Genomic DNA, 16,247 nt, shown 5'->3' with positions numbered 1-16,247 from the left:
ACTTGATTTTTTTTAAAGGTTTGAGTATGCATTGAAATCTTACTAGTTATCATAAGCATAAAGTACATGTAAAACAAAACGTAACATGGAAATAGTCAAAGTTTTCTTAGTGTGTGTAGATTAGACATAATAATCTTTAAATATCAAAAATTGTCACAAAGCTATATTCCTAGCTCTTGGATTATTAATGATTTAAGGTCTAGGTGTTCCACACTCTAAGAGGGTGCTATACACTGATTTTTTTTTCCTCAGAAGGACTGAGGCTTTCACTTTTTGGCCTTTGTTATTCTTAAGCTTCATATGGCCTGCAAGTTGTTTCTGGGGTATTCAGAGCTTTCTGGGGCTAGTATCCAATTATCAGTGACTGCATATTATGTCTATTCTTTTGTGACTGGGTTACCTCACTCAGGATGATATTCTCTAGATGCATTCATTTTCCTAGGAATTTCATAAAGTCTTTGTTTCTAATAGCTGAGTAGTACTTCATTGTGTAAATATACCACAATTTTGTATCCATTCATCTACTGAAGGACATCTGGGTTCTTTCCAGCTTCTGGCTATTATAAATAAGGCTGCTATGAACATGGTGAAGCATGTGTCTTATTGTATGTTGGAGCATATTTGGGGTATACACCCAGAAGTGGAATAACTGGATCTTCAGGTAGGACTATGTCCAATTTTGCCTTGGCATAGCTACCAAGTGGTAGTGCAGCCTGCTAGTGGTATGTGGCAATGTAGGGAGCTGGCAGAACCTATAGGAGGTAACCCAGAAGGACAGTGGGCCATGGTGACATGTCATTGAAAGCAACAGTGGACCCTTGTCACTTCCTCTTTCAACTTTTTCTTGCTTCTTGACCATGTGGCAACAGGTTTTACCCTTATGATCCCCACCATTACTATATGGCATTCCTACCAAATGCCAAGAATCAATGACCAATCATGAACCTGAACTTTCAAAACTACAAGACAAAGAAAACTTTGTGTTGTGATAAGTTTATTCTTTAATTTTTAGCGTGTGTGTGTGTGTGTGTGTGTGTGTGTGTGTGTGTTTTATGTGCTTGCTAGTACCTGTGGAATCCACAAGAGGCCTTTGATCTCATGGAGCTAGAGTTACAGGCAATTGTAAGGCACCTGACATGGGTTCTAGGAAACTAACTGGGATTCTTTAAAAAAGCGGCCAGTGCTCTTAGCCATCCCTCCAGCCCATCTGCTTGTTTTGTTGGTTGTGCCTATTTGTTTGGGTTGGGTTTGGGTCTCATGTAGCCATGGCTGTCCTTAAGCTTATTGTACAGCCAAAGATGATCTTTCATTTCTGATTCTCCTGTCTGCGTTTCCCAAGCACCTGTGTACATCATTCCAGCATGCATGTGCCAGCATGTATGTGCTAGCTTGTGTGTGCTAGCATGTGTGTGCTAGCATCCCTGGCTTTCTGAATTGACTATCCCAGGAATATGATACAGTGAAGGAATGCTGTCTAACACACAGTCCCTCACATGTGCATGAAATCTCAGACTCTTCAGAGGCAACAGTCCTTCCTTGTACCGTTTCCTGCCCTGACATAAAGGAGTACGGGATGCTCTGTGCACAGTAGAAAGGTGCTAAAGACACTGAATAGAAGAGTAGACAAGGAAGGTTAAATTCTTATTGGACCATTACTTCCTACACATCTGTCATCAAACTAACAAAGTAACAATGAAGGAATAAACACAAGATAAATATTATTTCTAACAGTGACAAGTGCGATAGAAAATAATAATAAAGCAGGTTAGAGGGGACCATCAAATAAACAAATTGATGAATGGATCAAATTTCTACTAAATGAAAGACACACAAATGTTATGTCTACCCAGAATTTCCCCTACTAGATTTTATAGAGCCACTAAATGTCCTATGAGCATGCTATGTTTATCATATTATATATAGACTGGGTGGGTTAAACAAGCAAAATTTATCGTCTCAGGGTTCCAAAGGGTTAGAAAACCAGTTGGGTTTTCCTGAGAGACTCAAGGAAAAGACCAGTCTCATTTTCTCCTTGAACTGTAGTGGGCCATCTTTTCCCTACACCAATTCACACCAATCCATGCGTCTTTCCTCTCAGGAATGAATCACTAGTGCCGTGGTGCGTGACACTTGGGAGAGGCTTCATCAAGGTTAGACTGAATGAATTCACATTTGAAACAAATGCAAAGGGTAAAGCTGTTTTAACTCAGGACACTAAAAAAAGGTTCATAGCCTGCAGCAGTTCCTGGAACTGTCTGAGTCAAAGGAAATTATGTTTCCATGACACAGAGCCTGACTCTGGGTTTCTTAATTGAGGGTATTTGCATGCTGAGAGGAGACTGGTTTCTGAATAGTCATTGCTCTACTACTCCCTAATCAATGGCCTACTGCTTTTGACCTAAGAATTATCTCTACAGCAATTCCATGAGTCATGGAGAAGGCCTGGCTCTCCGGAGGGGAAGGAACACCAGGAAGGAGGGACCTGTATCTTTAGCCTGAGATCTCTCCTTAGGGTGCAAAGGCACATGGGGAGTCACCAGCTTAGCCTCTCAGTTGCCAAACAAAGTAGGAACAACAAGAGAACTTTCAGCCAAGTGTCTTCCCACCTTCAAGATACACTAGTCCCCATTAGCAAAGGCACCCCAAGTCCTATACCAGCTGGACAGTCTACTTAATGGCCGGTCATCACTGAACCAACAATTAAAAACTCAGGACTCAACAGCCATGGCCGAGAGAGGTAAGCGGGGCTAGTACCGCAATGTGATTTCACCTTCATTTTCATATTGAGGTTCCACTATGTGCTAGGATGGTCCCCTGGCGACACCGATAGGGTTTCCTAATCTAGTCAGCAGTCTTTTCATGGGACACTCAAAAACCTTTGAAGGCATGCCTCCCGTGTTCTCTTTCATCACAAAGAATGTTCAACAAAGTTTCCTCAAACTCACTTGGTAAAGGCCTTAGCCACCGAGCCTGGTGATCTATATTTGATTCCCGGGCTCCACATGGTGGAAGGAAGGAACTCACTGCCTCAAGTTGTTCTGGGAAGTCCATGTGAGTGCCATTGCATGCACATATACTGCTCAGACACATAAAGGGACAATGTCACAGAAAGCAGCAATCGGGAGATCTCTTGGCTCTGATTCCCAGAGTGAAGAGAAGTCCTGGCCTGGATGCTTCTTAACCAACTGCACCTTATGTCTCCAGTCAGTGTGGGCACTGAGCAAATGCCCAAGAATGACTTTTAGAAAATACTTCACAAACCTGAGGCAAATCAACTAGAACCACACATAAGAAGTAAAGACGCTTTCTCTCCAACTGCTTGCAGTAAAAAAAAAAAAAAAAGCCAGAGCTGTCCTGCAGAACAGTCCTGGGGAAAGCCTTGAGCTACACCTTCCCAGGGGAGTTCCAGGGAGGCTCTCACAGCCACAGCAGCCTGTGCTGACTGGACTTTGATCTTTTGCTCTAGGAAATCGGGCTTTACAAAGGACTACAAAGAGGCTGTGCACTCCTATGTCCTAAATTCAAGAGCAGAGACTACAAAACGCAGTTAACACTTGCTGAGAACTGCTGTGTAAGTAAGAAGTTTGAAATACTTGATGTAAAAGATATAGAAAGAAAAATAACATGTGGCAGGGAAACTCCATCACCCATGACCACCACACATGGTCAGTAGAAATGGTTGTCTTTTTTATTAATGATCTCAACAATATTCCTAGAAATCTGCCACTATCCTGTCAGAAAGAAGAGCCCCCATGCGCTCCCCTCAGAGCCTCGGAGGGCTTTGGTGAGGGCCTCAGCGAAGAATGGGAGCGTGGTTTTCCAGATGGTGGGTAAAGGTGTTTGCAGCCAAGCCTGACAATCTAAAACCAGTCCCTGGGTCCTACCTGGTGAAAGGGACGAACTAGCTTCAGAACGTTGCCTTCTGGCGCCGCAAGTCTATACACACTAAATAATAAATAAAAAACATATAATGAGGAATACAGTATGAGTAATACTTGCCAACTTTTTAGACAAGATCATGTTTTAAGAATGGGATTTCTGTCTGCATGGCTCTTCCAGAGCACTTGACCCCAAGAAACATGCTGTAAGGAAATTCAGGTCCCACAGAGAAGCCGCACAGAGAGGTCCAAGGGAAGCCCTAGACAGCAGCCAATATCAGTGCTCAGAAACATGAATAATCAAACCTTTAAATCAGGGCTGCAGATTCTTTTTTAAACTCTGGTTTTTTATTATTTATTTTTAAATTTATTTTCTTTTGCTAGTTTGCTTGCTTGTTTTTTTTTTTTTTTTTTTTAAAGACTGGGTTTCACTGTGTAGCCCTGGCTGTCCTGGAACTTGCTCTGTAGATCAGGCTGGCCTCGAATTTATAGAGATCTGCCTGCCTCTGTCTCCTGAGTGCTGGGATTAAAGGTGTGTGCCACCACTGCCTCGTAGGCTTGTGGGTCCTGTGTCTGCCACAGGGCTTAGCTGCATGGTAAGGCAGGACTCAGGAAGTTTGGCTGCACTTACCCCAGGCCATCATTGGGGCAGGTGTCTGACCCTAGGGAAGCCCCAAGACTCTGCTCCAGGAGTGGGAAAGTGCAGTCTGAGGCAGCTGGAGCTGGTTTGAGAGTCCCCGGACCTGCTGGGAAAGTCCGGCTTGATGTCAGCAGGTTTGGGCTTGGTGTCAGTCATGACGGGAGCACAGAGAGACAGTGGCTCTGTGGGTGATGGGCTTCTCCATGGCTCCCCATGACAGATCCTGATAAAAAGAGGCAGTCCATGGTTCTAAGGCATTTATTGTCATGGCAGAAAGTGGATGTGTAAAACTATACCCCACCTTTCAGGGTGGACCTGAGATTAAATTCCTTTCACTGGGAGGAGTGTCTGGGAAGAAAAGCTCACTGGCTTATCCCTCCAGGTATCTAGGTATCTCATTAGCATGGAGATCAGTCTTGAGCCTATGTGACCTGTGGTCATGTCCCTTTTCCTCATCTACATGTGGAGGGCTTGAGGTGTTGCCCTTAGTGACTGATGGCCACAAATCCATGGCGGGGTTGGGGTACGGCTAGTGACAGGGGCCTGGTGCCTGGGAGCAGGCAAAGCTCCTACCTCAGGGTCTCTGGGGCTTCTAGCCTTAGCCCACCCAGGGTCCATGCTATCTTTCTTTCCCAGTCCCACACTACCTGGCTATTATTACTTATTTGAGTCACTATGTATCTCTGAACTACTCTAAAACGTACTTTGTCAATAGCTGGATCTTGACCCCCAACGACCATCAGAAAACACAGATATTTACATTATGATGCATAACAGTAGCAACATCATAGTTATGAAGTGGCAATGAAAATAATTTTCTGGTTAGGGGTCAGCACAGAGTGAGTAACTGTATTAAAGAGTTTGCAGCATTAGGAAAGTTGAGAACCACTGAACTATATAGACCTATGGGGTGGAGAGCCCCTTACCTCTGCCTCTGAGTGCTGGAATGAAAGGCGTGTACCACCACCACCCTCTAGAACCACAGAGTTTAACTTGTGACCCAAATTCAGCCTACTGTCCAATTTTAATAAATAAAGTCACTTGACCATAGCTGTTCTTGCAGGAGAATGTCAGAAATGACAAGGCCCACAAAGACATAGATACATTTACTCTCTGGTCCTTTACAGAAAACATTCACCTGAATTAGATGATTCCAGCCCCAACTCTTTGAGCCACTCCAACTAAGGTAAACTGTCCCCATCAAGTAGCTCCTAGCTGCCATTTGTGAGCCAAATATTACTTCAAGCCTCTAAGCTTATTTCATAGTAATAAATAATCAGAATTCTTTTTCAGCTATGCTAAACTCAAGAGAAGCTGGCCCTAGCTGCCAAACTTGTGCTCAGATGCTGTTGCTTGGGGCTGCTCTCTGTAACTTCTGACTTAACAGAAATTAATTAGCAACAAGTGTAGCATTCACAGCTCAGGTGTTTCCGGTTCTCAGTTCCAAAGGGAATTAGCTTAAATGTTCCCAGTGCTTCAATAACACCATTAGTTACTGCATTAGTTCTATCGCTAAGAAAAGATCATTTTATGCTATTAGCTACTAACACCTCATTAAACTTGAACAAGCCCCCCCCCAATATTTGCTTGCCTGAAGTGTCGTAGTTAAGGATAGGGCTGATTATTCTGCACTATCAGACACAGCTGTGAGTCGATGTTACTAGTGACACCTTCTAGAACATACGCAGGCAGATGCTCTCTGCATTAAAATAAGGGAAGCTAAAATGCAAACACAAATTAAATATAGAACCAGAGCGAAGGCTATTTCTATTATTAAATAATGTTGAGGTTGTGCTTGGCGAAGCTTCGTCTCTCACATTAAATTGTATGAGATTTTATGGGGATAAATTGTTTTTATAATTGTGTAAGCTGTGACTAGAGCTGTGAGCTCAGGCTTTTGCATGTGTGTGTGTGTGTGTGTGTGTGTGTGTGTAAAACATAAGAATATTTAGTATAGCCAGTCAGAAATGTAACTGTTTTCTTTAAAATACTCTTCCATAGGAAAACCTCATATGATTTATAGTCTAGAGATGAGTCTAGAATTTTCAGAAACAGAGTGTAGACTAGTGAGCAGGCCCTGAACATGGCCGGGGAACAGAGAGGTATTGTTAGATGAGTGTGCAGTTTGAGATGAGATCAGCAAACTTTTCTAGAAAACAGGCAGTGATGGCTTCACAACAGAGCAGTCTACTTCTTGTAAAAGTCGTTTCTTTGTTTTTTGCTTTTTTTTTTTATTCTCCTGACTCAGTTGTAGTCTCTGAGGCTACTGCTTCCCTCTGCTGACCTAAGTCTAGTCCCGGAAGCTTGGAGCCTCCACACAGTCTAATCTAGGCCTAGAATGTTTTCAGCCTCTGAAACTTACTGCTCACCCTCCCAGCTCTTTCTGAACCCTGGCTAGCTGGTTCAACTCAGCTGTTCTGGCACAAACTCCTCTCCAGGCTGACTGATGTGAGTTTCTTCTGAATTGCTCAAACAAACGGTAAGCAATCTGTTCTAGTCTTCTTGTAACTTCTCATTCTCTGGCTCATTCTGTCTTTACCTGGGTCTAGTTTGTTCTCACTTCAACCTGTTTCTGTTAAAACTCTCCTGGTAAAACTGCTTCCCTCTCTCTCTGCACTATCCCTCCAAATTAGCTTGCCTCTCTGCTCTCTTCTCATGAGAGTTGGACATATCCTGTTCTGTCAAATCTTTTTCTGATTTGTCACTTTGTCTGCCACTCAACTAGACATCACTTTCAAACATGGGTACTTCATTCTATAAACTAACTTTACCTTCATTGTTTAGGATTACAGGTATGTATTAAGGGCATGTCTGTGTTTCAGCCCTAGACATTATAGGTGTGTACTAAGGCTGAGCCACACCACAACTAGAAACAATATTTTTCCCTGTAAATAACACAATCCCAGAATTTGCAGTGTGATCAGATATACTGCAACAACTTAACAGCATTGAAACTGACACATTAAAAAGAATTTTCATATATTTTTCTATATTTTATCATAATCAAAGAGATCCAAATATGAGAAATCTCAACTTGGGTTAAAAAAATAGCTAAGCAGGGATAGAGAGATGACTTAGAAGTTGAATCCTGGCTGTAGGTTGGAAGGATGGCTCAGTGGTTCAGAGCAAGTACTTGCTGCTTTTCCAGAGGCCTGAGTTCATTTCTCAGCACACTTGTCAAGTGACTCACAACCATCTTCAGCTCCAGGGGATCTGACACCTCTTCTGGTCTCCATGGACACCTGCACTCATGTGTAACTATGTACACACATACACACAGCCTTCACTCATACACACACACACATAAATAATACATAAATAATAAATTACACAAAAATAGTAAAGCTTTTGTTTTAAAGTAGCTGAGGATCCTTCTAGAACTCTGTCCTTACAGCACAAGCAATTATCAGCCAGTAGGCTGCAACCCTCACAAGGGTCACATATCACACGTTCTGCATATCAGATATTTACATTATAATTCATAACAGTAGCAAAATTACAGTTATGAAGTAGCAACAGAATTATTGTATGGTTGGGAATCAACACAACATGCAGAACCGTATTAAAGGGCCGCAGCATTGGGAAGTTTGAGAACCACTGTGTGCCTAGCTGCTTAACCTAGACCTGTGAGATTTTAAGTGGGGTGGTTAAAACAACCCCGTAGGAAAAGGGAAGCAAAGAGTTAATGCTTCAGAAAAACACATTTCTCTCTCAGACTCCAAACCACACTTCTATCCTGGTAAGAGGACCGTTTATAAGCCCTGATCTAGGAGGAAGGACATGATTCCAAAGGTGCTGGGCTCAAGCAAGGAAAAAAGCAGTTCCCCTGGAAGCACATTTGACATCTCTTCTACCCTCAGAACAGTCATCCTTACTGCGTCTTCACTGTGGTTTTCCTCCACTGCAAACGGCAGAGGAGCGCCTCAGAACAATGTGGGACACCGAGGTGGTAAGGGAGGAGAGGGGTGTTCGGAGGGATTTGGAGGCAGCCACTGAAATGGCTCACACATCCGTAGCAGATTCTGCTTTATGTACATCCTTGACCTCCTCCAAATCCCTGATCTCCTTCAGAACGTTCCAGCAGTTGCTTTCAGTTCCACTTTATACGATAGAAACGGAACCTAGGGATCCGGAGAGATGGCTCAGCATTAGGAGCACTGGCTGCTCCTCCAGAGGACTTGGGTTCAATTCCCAGCACCCACAAGGCAGCTCACAGCTGTCTGTAACTACAAAATCTGACACCCTCATGTAGACAAATCACCAATGCAGATATGAATAAGGAAATAAATAAGTTTTTAAACTGTAAAGTCAATATTTTTTTATTTAAGGGATCAGATTCCTTTGCTGTCTGTCCAGGTCACATGGGTTCAGGATTTCTAAAAATAGCCCTTTCTCAAATATGGTCCTATTGTGTTTTTCACTCCTTTATTCTTTTATCTGTCCTTGGTTTAAAGACACACAGTCGTGACAACTCAAAGTTTCAACCGGAAGATTTCTGACGATCTCTTTAAACAATTTTCTTTAGGAACCATTTTAAGGTAGACCTCTCATTTGTTGACACCCATAAATGTCTCTGTTGAGTGTGCACGTATTCATTCCTAGAGAATAGTTATGAACTTTTAAAAGGATGATAGTTTTTCCAGCTATAAAAACAACACTCTATGTTCACTGTCCAGACTTAAGAGTTATAGCCAAAGAAGACAGACAGACAGACAGACAGACAGAGGGATATTCCCTTTAAAAAAAGACGCCAAGTCTGGAAAGATTGGCTGTCATTCCTAACCTGTCTCACTGCTTACAAGCAGCAAGGATTAGATCCACGTCTCTCCGGTTATGAAAGTCCTAACTTGGCCCTCTGTCATATTGGGCCTGGCCTCCTTGTAATACTGACCCTCACCTACCGTGGGAGGGCTCTGCCATGCCATCTAAGGTATCTTCATCCTGAGATTGTATTACAACATTCTGAAAAAAAAAAAAGTTCTAAAAATAATGTCACAAGCAACTTCTGCGCGCCCCTTCCTAAGAGAAAGGAAATAAGCAAAATCAAAGACTGCTGGACCGTCTCCTCTTCCTGTATTTGTTTCTTCTCTTGGGGACAACACATTCACCCACCCCACCCCAGGACTTCCTGCTCTCTGTGGATCTTCCATCAATTCTACACACCAAGGCAATTAGCTTTGGACATTTTTTTTTAAAACTGATTCTTCACACCTTAGTGTGGGTTGACTTCTCGTGTAATAGGACCCATCTGATATCTTCCAGAGTTAGATCAATGTTCTCAAGTAAGTAAACTGACTGGGAACGAATTAAAGAGGTTATACCAAGTGACCTGTATCAGCCCTATCCTTTTCATATCAGAAGAGACTGTACATGTCAAGAATTGCGCTCACACTGAAGGTTTGGGTTACTAGGTAGCATTCATGCCCCTTTCCCCTCTTATAGCTGTTCCCAGACAGCAGCAGGCCTGTCCCTGGAGCACCAAGACCTGACATTGGTCTCATCCCAGTGCAAAGGCCTTAGAGAAGATCATGAACTTAAACATTCCCTTTCCTGGTTTCAGTTCTTTTTTGTTGTTGTTATTTGGGTTGAGGTTTTTTTTTTGTTGTTGTTGTTTTTTTTGTTTGTTTGTTTGTTTGTTTGTTTTGCTCTGCTTTGCTTTGCTTTTTCACGACAGGGTTTCCCTATGTAGCCATGTCTGTCTTGGAATTCACTCTGGAGACCAGGTTGGTCTTGAACTCCAAAATCCACCTGCCTCTGCCTCCTGAAAAATACTGTGTGTGTGTTTGTGTGTGTGTGTGTGTGTGTGTGTGTGTGTGATGGTTAACATTAGGTTTTAAGTTTAAATTACTATGCTTAAAAGATCTATAAAGCTGGGCAGTGGTGGTGCCTGCCTTTAATCATTAATCACAGCACTGGAGAGGCGGGGGAATCTCTGTGATTTTTATCGAGGCCAACCTGCTCTACAGAGCCAATTGCTAGTCAGCAAATGCTGCATGGAGAGACCCTGTTTCAAGAACAAAGCAAAACAGAACAAGCTAACCAAGAATCCAAGAAAGTGAGATCTATAAAACAAAATCACCTCTACCCTGTAAGCCCCACTTGCCCAAGGACAGATAACTCCCCGGAATGCTGGGCACTGCTGTTCATGTAAGATACAAGTCATATATTCTCACTTCTGTAAACAAGGTTGGCTGCCCAGAGTGCACAGGATGTGTGCTTGAGTACAAATAGGCAGGAAGTATGTCAGGATGCACTTGCCTGTGATTGGACAAAGTCAGGAAATACATAGCCTTGTGGGTTTGCCCTTATAAGTCCCTAACTGATGTAATTCAGCTTTATAATTTGAGCATGGGTTCAGGAACCAGTATGGCCAGTATCTATGGTTCTGGTCAGTATTTAATAAAGTTTGTTTCAAATTTGGTGCCTAAATTGTGGTTGTGGCTTTATTCCTGCCTGGTGGAATTAACTTAAGCGTGCTGAAGCATGCATGTGTAAGTCAGAGGACAATCTACAGGATCTACATTGACACAACTGACCTTCTATATAGATAAAAAGACCTATAGAATCCCTTAAGAATATTCATATCTACCTATCACCAATTATAGCCACCAGAATCTAGGTCTGCTTTCTCCAGCTCCATCTTGATTTCTCCTTTTCTCTCCGCCCCTCTCCCATTTTCCTACCTTTACACCGCCTACCTCTCCATTGTCCAATCATGTATCACCTTAACATCAATCTACATAATTATAGAAGGCCAGTTTGTATCCTTGTCCATTGGTTATAATTTTATTGTGTAGAGGGTTTGTGGATTGAGAATTTAACGTATAAAACCACCACGAAAAGCTATCGGGAATAAGAGTAATGTTTGTGCCGGGCAGTGGGGTAAAGAGACACACCAGGACAGAAGCAGCAGGGCAGGCAGAGTGAACCGCCTAAGAAGGGAATCTCCTGGAGAGGGCAACATGTGGACAGAGTCATGGAGTCCGTGTGCTCGGCTCCGTACGAGAGCAGTGTCTGCAGAGTGAGACCTCAGGGGCTGGTAAAGAGATTAGCCATCCCTTTTCAATATGCACTGCAACACAGGTGGCTAGCCTGGTCTACAGAGAGAGTTCTAGAAAACCCAGGGCTACACAGAAAAATCCTGTCTTAGGGTTGTGGGTAGGGTGGAATGGGGTGGGGTGGGGAGAAGTCCATCTCCTCTGGTCTGTTTTCTCTTCCTAGAATATCCCTAAAGAAAACCTGTCCTAAATCTCTGGTTAGATGACTCCCCCAGGCCTTCTTCTCCACTTGGAGTCCTAGTGCCCAGACCATTTGTCTATAGGGCCATAGCTCATTCCTTTCCCATGGCTTATTTTTACCCTCTTTCAGGTACACCAAACACAGTCATTTTTTGGCCACCATCTTTTGAGTCTGAGTTAGTTTATTGTTCCTAGAGTTAGTCTATTATTTCCCCAGATAATGCTTCCTCACTAGAGAGTAACTGTATAGGGGTCAAGGAGAATGGTCACTTTCCATGCCAAATCTAGTGAGCTGCTAATAACCTGGACAGCAGATGGGGACTGAGAACTCACCTGTTACCATCTCTGAAAATCCTAGCTGTCCAGAGCCAACTCCTGTTATGTCACTGGACAATTTTAATCCCTCCTTCCTACCCATCCTGGATGCCGATCTGCACCACCGGACAGTGGTGAGGGATGAGGTATTACTGGATGACTTTGTGAAAGTGTGTGTGCGCGTGCGTGTGTACGCACATGCAGTGGATTGGAAATACCTACAGATGTCTAAAATCCTCTTGAGCACCGATTGGCTCCTTTATGTTTTCTCCCAGAGAAAAGGTAAATTTATTAAGGGAATGTAAGAAAAGAAAGCCGAAGAGTAAACGGGGCTCCGAGGGAGGAATACTTTTCCTCTGATGTCTTAGTTTTTAAAAATGTCATTTCCCTAGCAGCAGCTTCATGACCGAGGTCAAATGACTGAATGGAATTTCTTTTCACTTGTTTTGTTCTTGTTTTTTTCTTTCGAGACAGGGCTTCTCTGTGTATCCCTGCCTGTCCTGGAACTCACTCCGTAGACCAGGCTGGCCTCAAACTCACAGAGACCCGCCTGCCTCTCGAGTGCTGGAACTAAAGGTGCATGTCACCACTGTCTGGCTGATAAATGGCATTTCTATTTTTCCAGATGCAAAGAAATTGTGTAGAGAAAATGGTACGGGAGCTCTTCAACACTCTCCGTCCACTGTTCTTTCTTCACATTATACTCCTCAGAAGACAATCCTTGGGCCCATGGGATCAGCAGCTTTGTATCTTGCTGTAATAACTGTGTTCTCAAGTCTCATTCAAATCTACTGAATACAAATCTATGCTTTCCTCCAAATTCCCAGGTGACTCACATGCTCGCCAAAGTGTAAGAATACTTCAGTGTAACTTTAGGCCACAGCATTTCACAACGGGCGTGGCAGTGTTACAGTAAACTCTGCGCTGTGTGGTCTGATGGCGCTAATTAGCCGACTGCTATACTTTAGGTGTTCAGTGGATGGTGATGCTGGGGTATTAAGTAGCTCAGACAGTTCTTCAAGCTTTTGAGAGTTAATTATTAAGCCTTAATTGGTAGAAACTTAGACTTTTAGATGAGGGCCTCTGTGTTCATTCTGTATGTTTGCCAGCTGTAGGAACACAAAGTCACAGTGAGAAGAAATGTATTGTCCATATAAACCAAATGGGAGATCTCTCAGTCGGCACGCTTGCCACACTCTGGGTGTGGTTTGCTTTCTAAAAGCTTCAGACAAAGCTGGGTGTGGTGGCTCACACTTCTAATCCCCAGTACTCTAGAGGCTGAGACAGAATGATTGGCACAGGTTCAGAGACAGCCTGTGCTACCAACCCATGGATAACAATGCACATCAGATAAGCCCTAGCCTTAGCGAGCCACTTGGCGTGGAGGAAGGGACCTCTGCTGCTACCGTGATAAACCTCGGAAGCCCTCACAGCTAGAGTCCAACAAGGTTGTCTGATGCTGCTGTTACCAATGTGTTCTTTACATGAGGTAGGGCACTGTTCCCAAGTCTTCCTAAGACCAAAGACGTTATGGGTCAGAACAGAGCATATTCTTGGCGCTAATAAGGGTGGAGAGCTCTTGGGAAATCAGGGCAAAATCCATCTGGGTGAAATGATTGCAAGGTCCCGACCAAAGCTTACCCCAGGCAGATGTACGGTCACATAGTCAGTCAGCAGGTGGCAGCCTGAGAGTTGAGCTCTCAGACTGTTTTAAGCCATCATAATGTGGGGAACTTTCTAAGATTGAAAGAACATCGTATGGGGGTTCAGGATCCCTCGTGTCACCCTTAAAATAGAGCTGCCTGGCATGGTGGTGCTACTGGGGAACCAGAGGCTAGGGGATCTCCATGAATTAGAGGTCAGTTCCGGGAGCCCCTGTATCAAACAAAACAAAAACCAACAGGTAAAACAGAAAAGAAATCTGGATCAAAGAACACAGAGGCAGAGGACTGGTTCCTGAATGAAGAGCTCGGCCTCAGGTAAAGAGATGAGACATTTTGGTAAAGCTTTGTAAAAGCATGGAAGAGAAATGGGAGATGAGGTGTAAGGACATGAAAGGAGGTGTGGGAGCTGAAGGTCTGTTTCCCAGCTCATTTTACTCTGCCTCCGAGCGCCTCTGCCTCCTGAGTGCTGGGATTAAAGGTGTGAGCCACCGCCACCCAGCTTACTTTTATTCTTGAATGTATGTGTATATGCGTATGTCTGTGTGGCTGTATGTACAGTGCCCACAGAGGCCAGAAGAGAGCATCAGATCTGCGGCTGGAGTGACTGACAGTTGTAAGCTGTCCCACAGTAGGTGTTGGGAACCAAATTCAGGTCTTCTAGAATTGTCGAAAGTGCTCAACCCTTGAGCAATTTCACCATCTCCTCTTCTATCTTTTCTTGGTGACGCTTCATCTCCCTTTTCTCTCAACAGGTCCTAATAGCACCTCCACCCCCCTATCTGCCTCCAGATACACTGGTTCTTACTGCCAGAATATCAGAAGTCCAGCCCTTACTCACATAGAAGCCACCGTTGGTCTAGAAAGTGTCCCATCAGAAACCTTTTCCTAAACCGTAAATATGTAATATGTCCATGATATATAAGTTTCATGGTTAAGAACTCATTAACATTTTAAATTTGTAGTAACTGCTCTAATCATACAAAGGTTACATATTTGTTATAAACTGTCACCACCAAAATTAGTCATAATCTTTTACCCAAATACAGATTTTTTTTTCAAATGCAAATATTTACAATTAACTTAGTGTCTTGAAATAGCAAACATGGCTGAATATAACCCGCGTTGCCTTGGTTCATACCTCTGTGGAGTAAAACAGGGTCATGGTGATGATAAAAATGGCATCTCTCTGACCATTGACATCTTGAGTTCTGGGAAACCTGACCACACTCAAATCCTTCACCACTATTTCTGGGAGCTTTTAGCATGGGGCAGGGATGAAGGTGGTCGCCTGCATTTTCCCAAATGAAGTTAATTCAGCCACAGAATGACGCCATCTATCCCTAGGCCCCACAGAGCTGTACCAACAGCTGTTGGGTTCACCTTGTATAGCTCTCCGCCCACACTATGACTCCCATCAGCATCAGCAGAAGGCGATTTTAGTTCTCTTCAGGGAACTGTACTCAAAGGAAGCCAGAATCTTTGACTTTATACCACAAAGAAAAAATTCAGGATGAGTCAGGATGAAGCAAACCTGGAGTTTATTAGGAAAAGCCTTAGGGGCTAGAGGGAAGCCTTGGTGATTAAGAGCACCGTCTGCTCTTCCAGAGGGGCCATTCCCAGCAGCTCACAACCATACATACACTAATAAACGTGTCCTTAATCCCAGTACATTCGAGACAGAGGCAGGTAGATCTCTGTGAGTTTGAAGCCAGCCTGGGCTACAAAACAAGTTCCAGGACAGCTTGGGCTGTACAGAGAAATCTTGCCTCGAAAAACCAAAAAAGGGTGGGGGGAGGGGGTAGAGGCTGGAGAGATGGCTCAGAGGTTAAGAGCACTGACTGTTCTTCCAGAGGTCCTGAGTTCAAATCCCAGCAACCACATGGTGGCTCACAACCATCTGTAATGGGATCTGATGCCCTCTTCTAGTGTGTCTGAGGACAGTGACAGTGTGCTCACATAGGCAAACTAAATAAAAATCTCCAAGAAAGGAACAGGGGACTTTTAATATAGATTTTTAAAGCATGATAGGAGGTTAGCTTAGGAAAAAGATTGTTAAATATATCCAAGTGTGGGCATGGGCTTCTTTGCTTTACTAGAGATTGAACCTGGGTTTCACACATGAGGTAAGTGCTCTATCGCTGAGCAACATCCCCAGACCCCTCTTCCTTTTATTTATTTGTTCTCTTTGAGACAGAGTCTCATCTTGGGTTCAGTATCCAGTACCCACGTGGTATCTCACAAGCATCCACGACTCCAGTTCCTGTGGATTCAACCCCTCTTCTGATCTCGGTGGGAACTAGACACACACAGTGCCAGTTCCTGTGGATTCAACCCCTCTTCTGATCTCGGTGGGAACTAGACACACACAGTGTGTGCACGGATTGTGCAGACAAAACACTTGTGGACATCAATAATTTTACATTTAAATATATTTTGACAGAGAGAAAATCACTATGTAAATCCTGGCTGGTCTGGAACTTTCTATGTGGACCAAGCTGACCTCAAACTCACA

Source organism: Micromys minutus (genome assembly GCF_963924665.1).
Source record: "Micromys minutus genome assembly, chromosome: 7".
Classification (NCBI taxonomy): domain Eukaryota; kingdom Metazoa; phylum Chordata; class Mammalia; order Rodentia; family Muridae; genus Micromys; species Micromys minutus.
Note: the sequence above shows the minus strand (reverse complement) of the source record.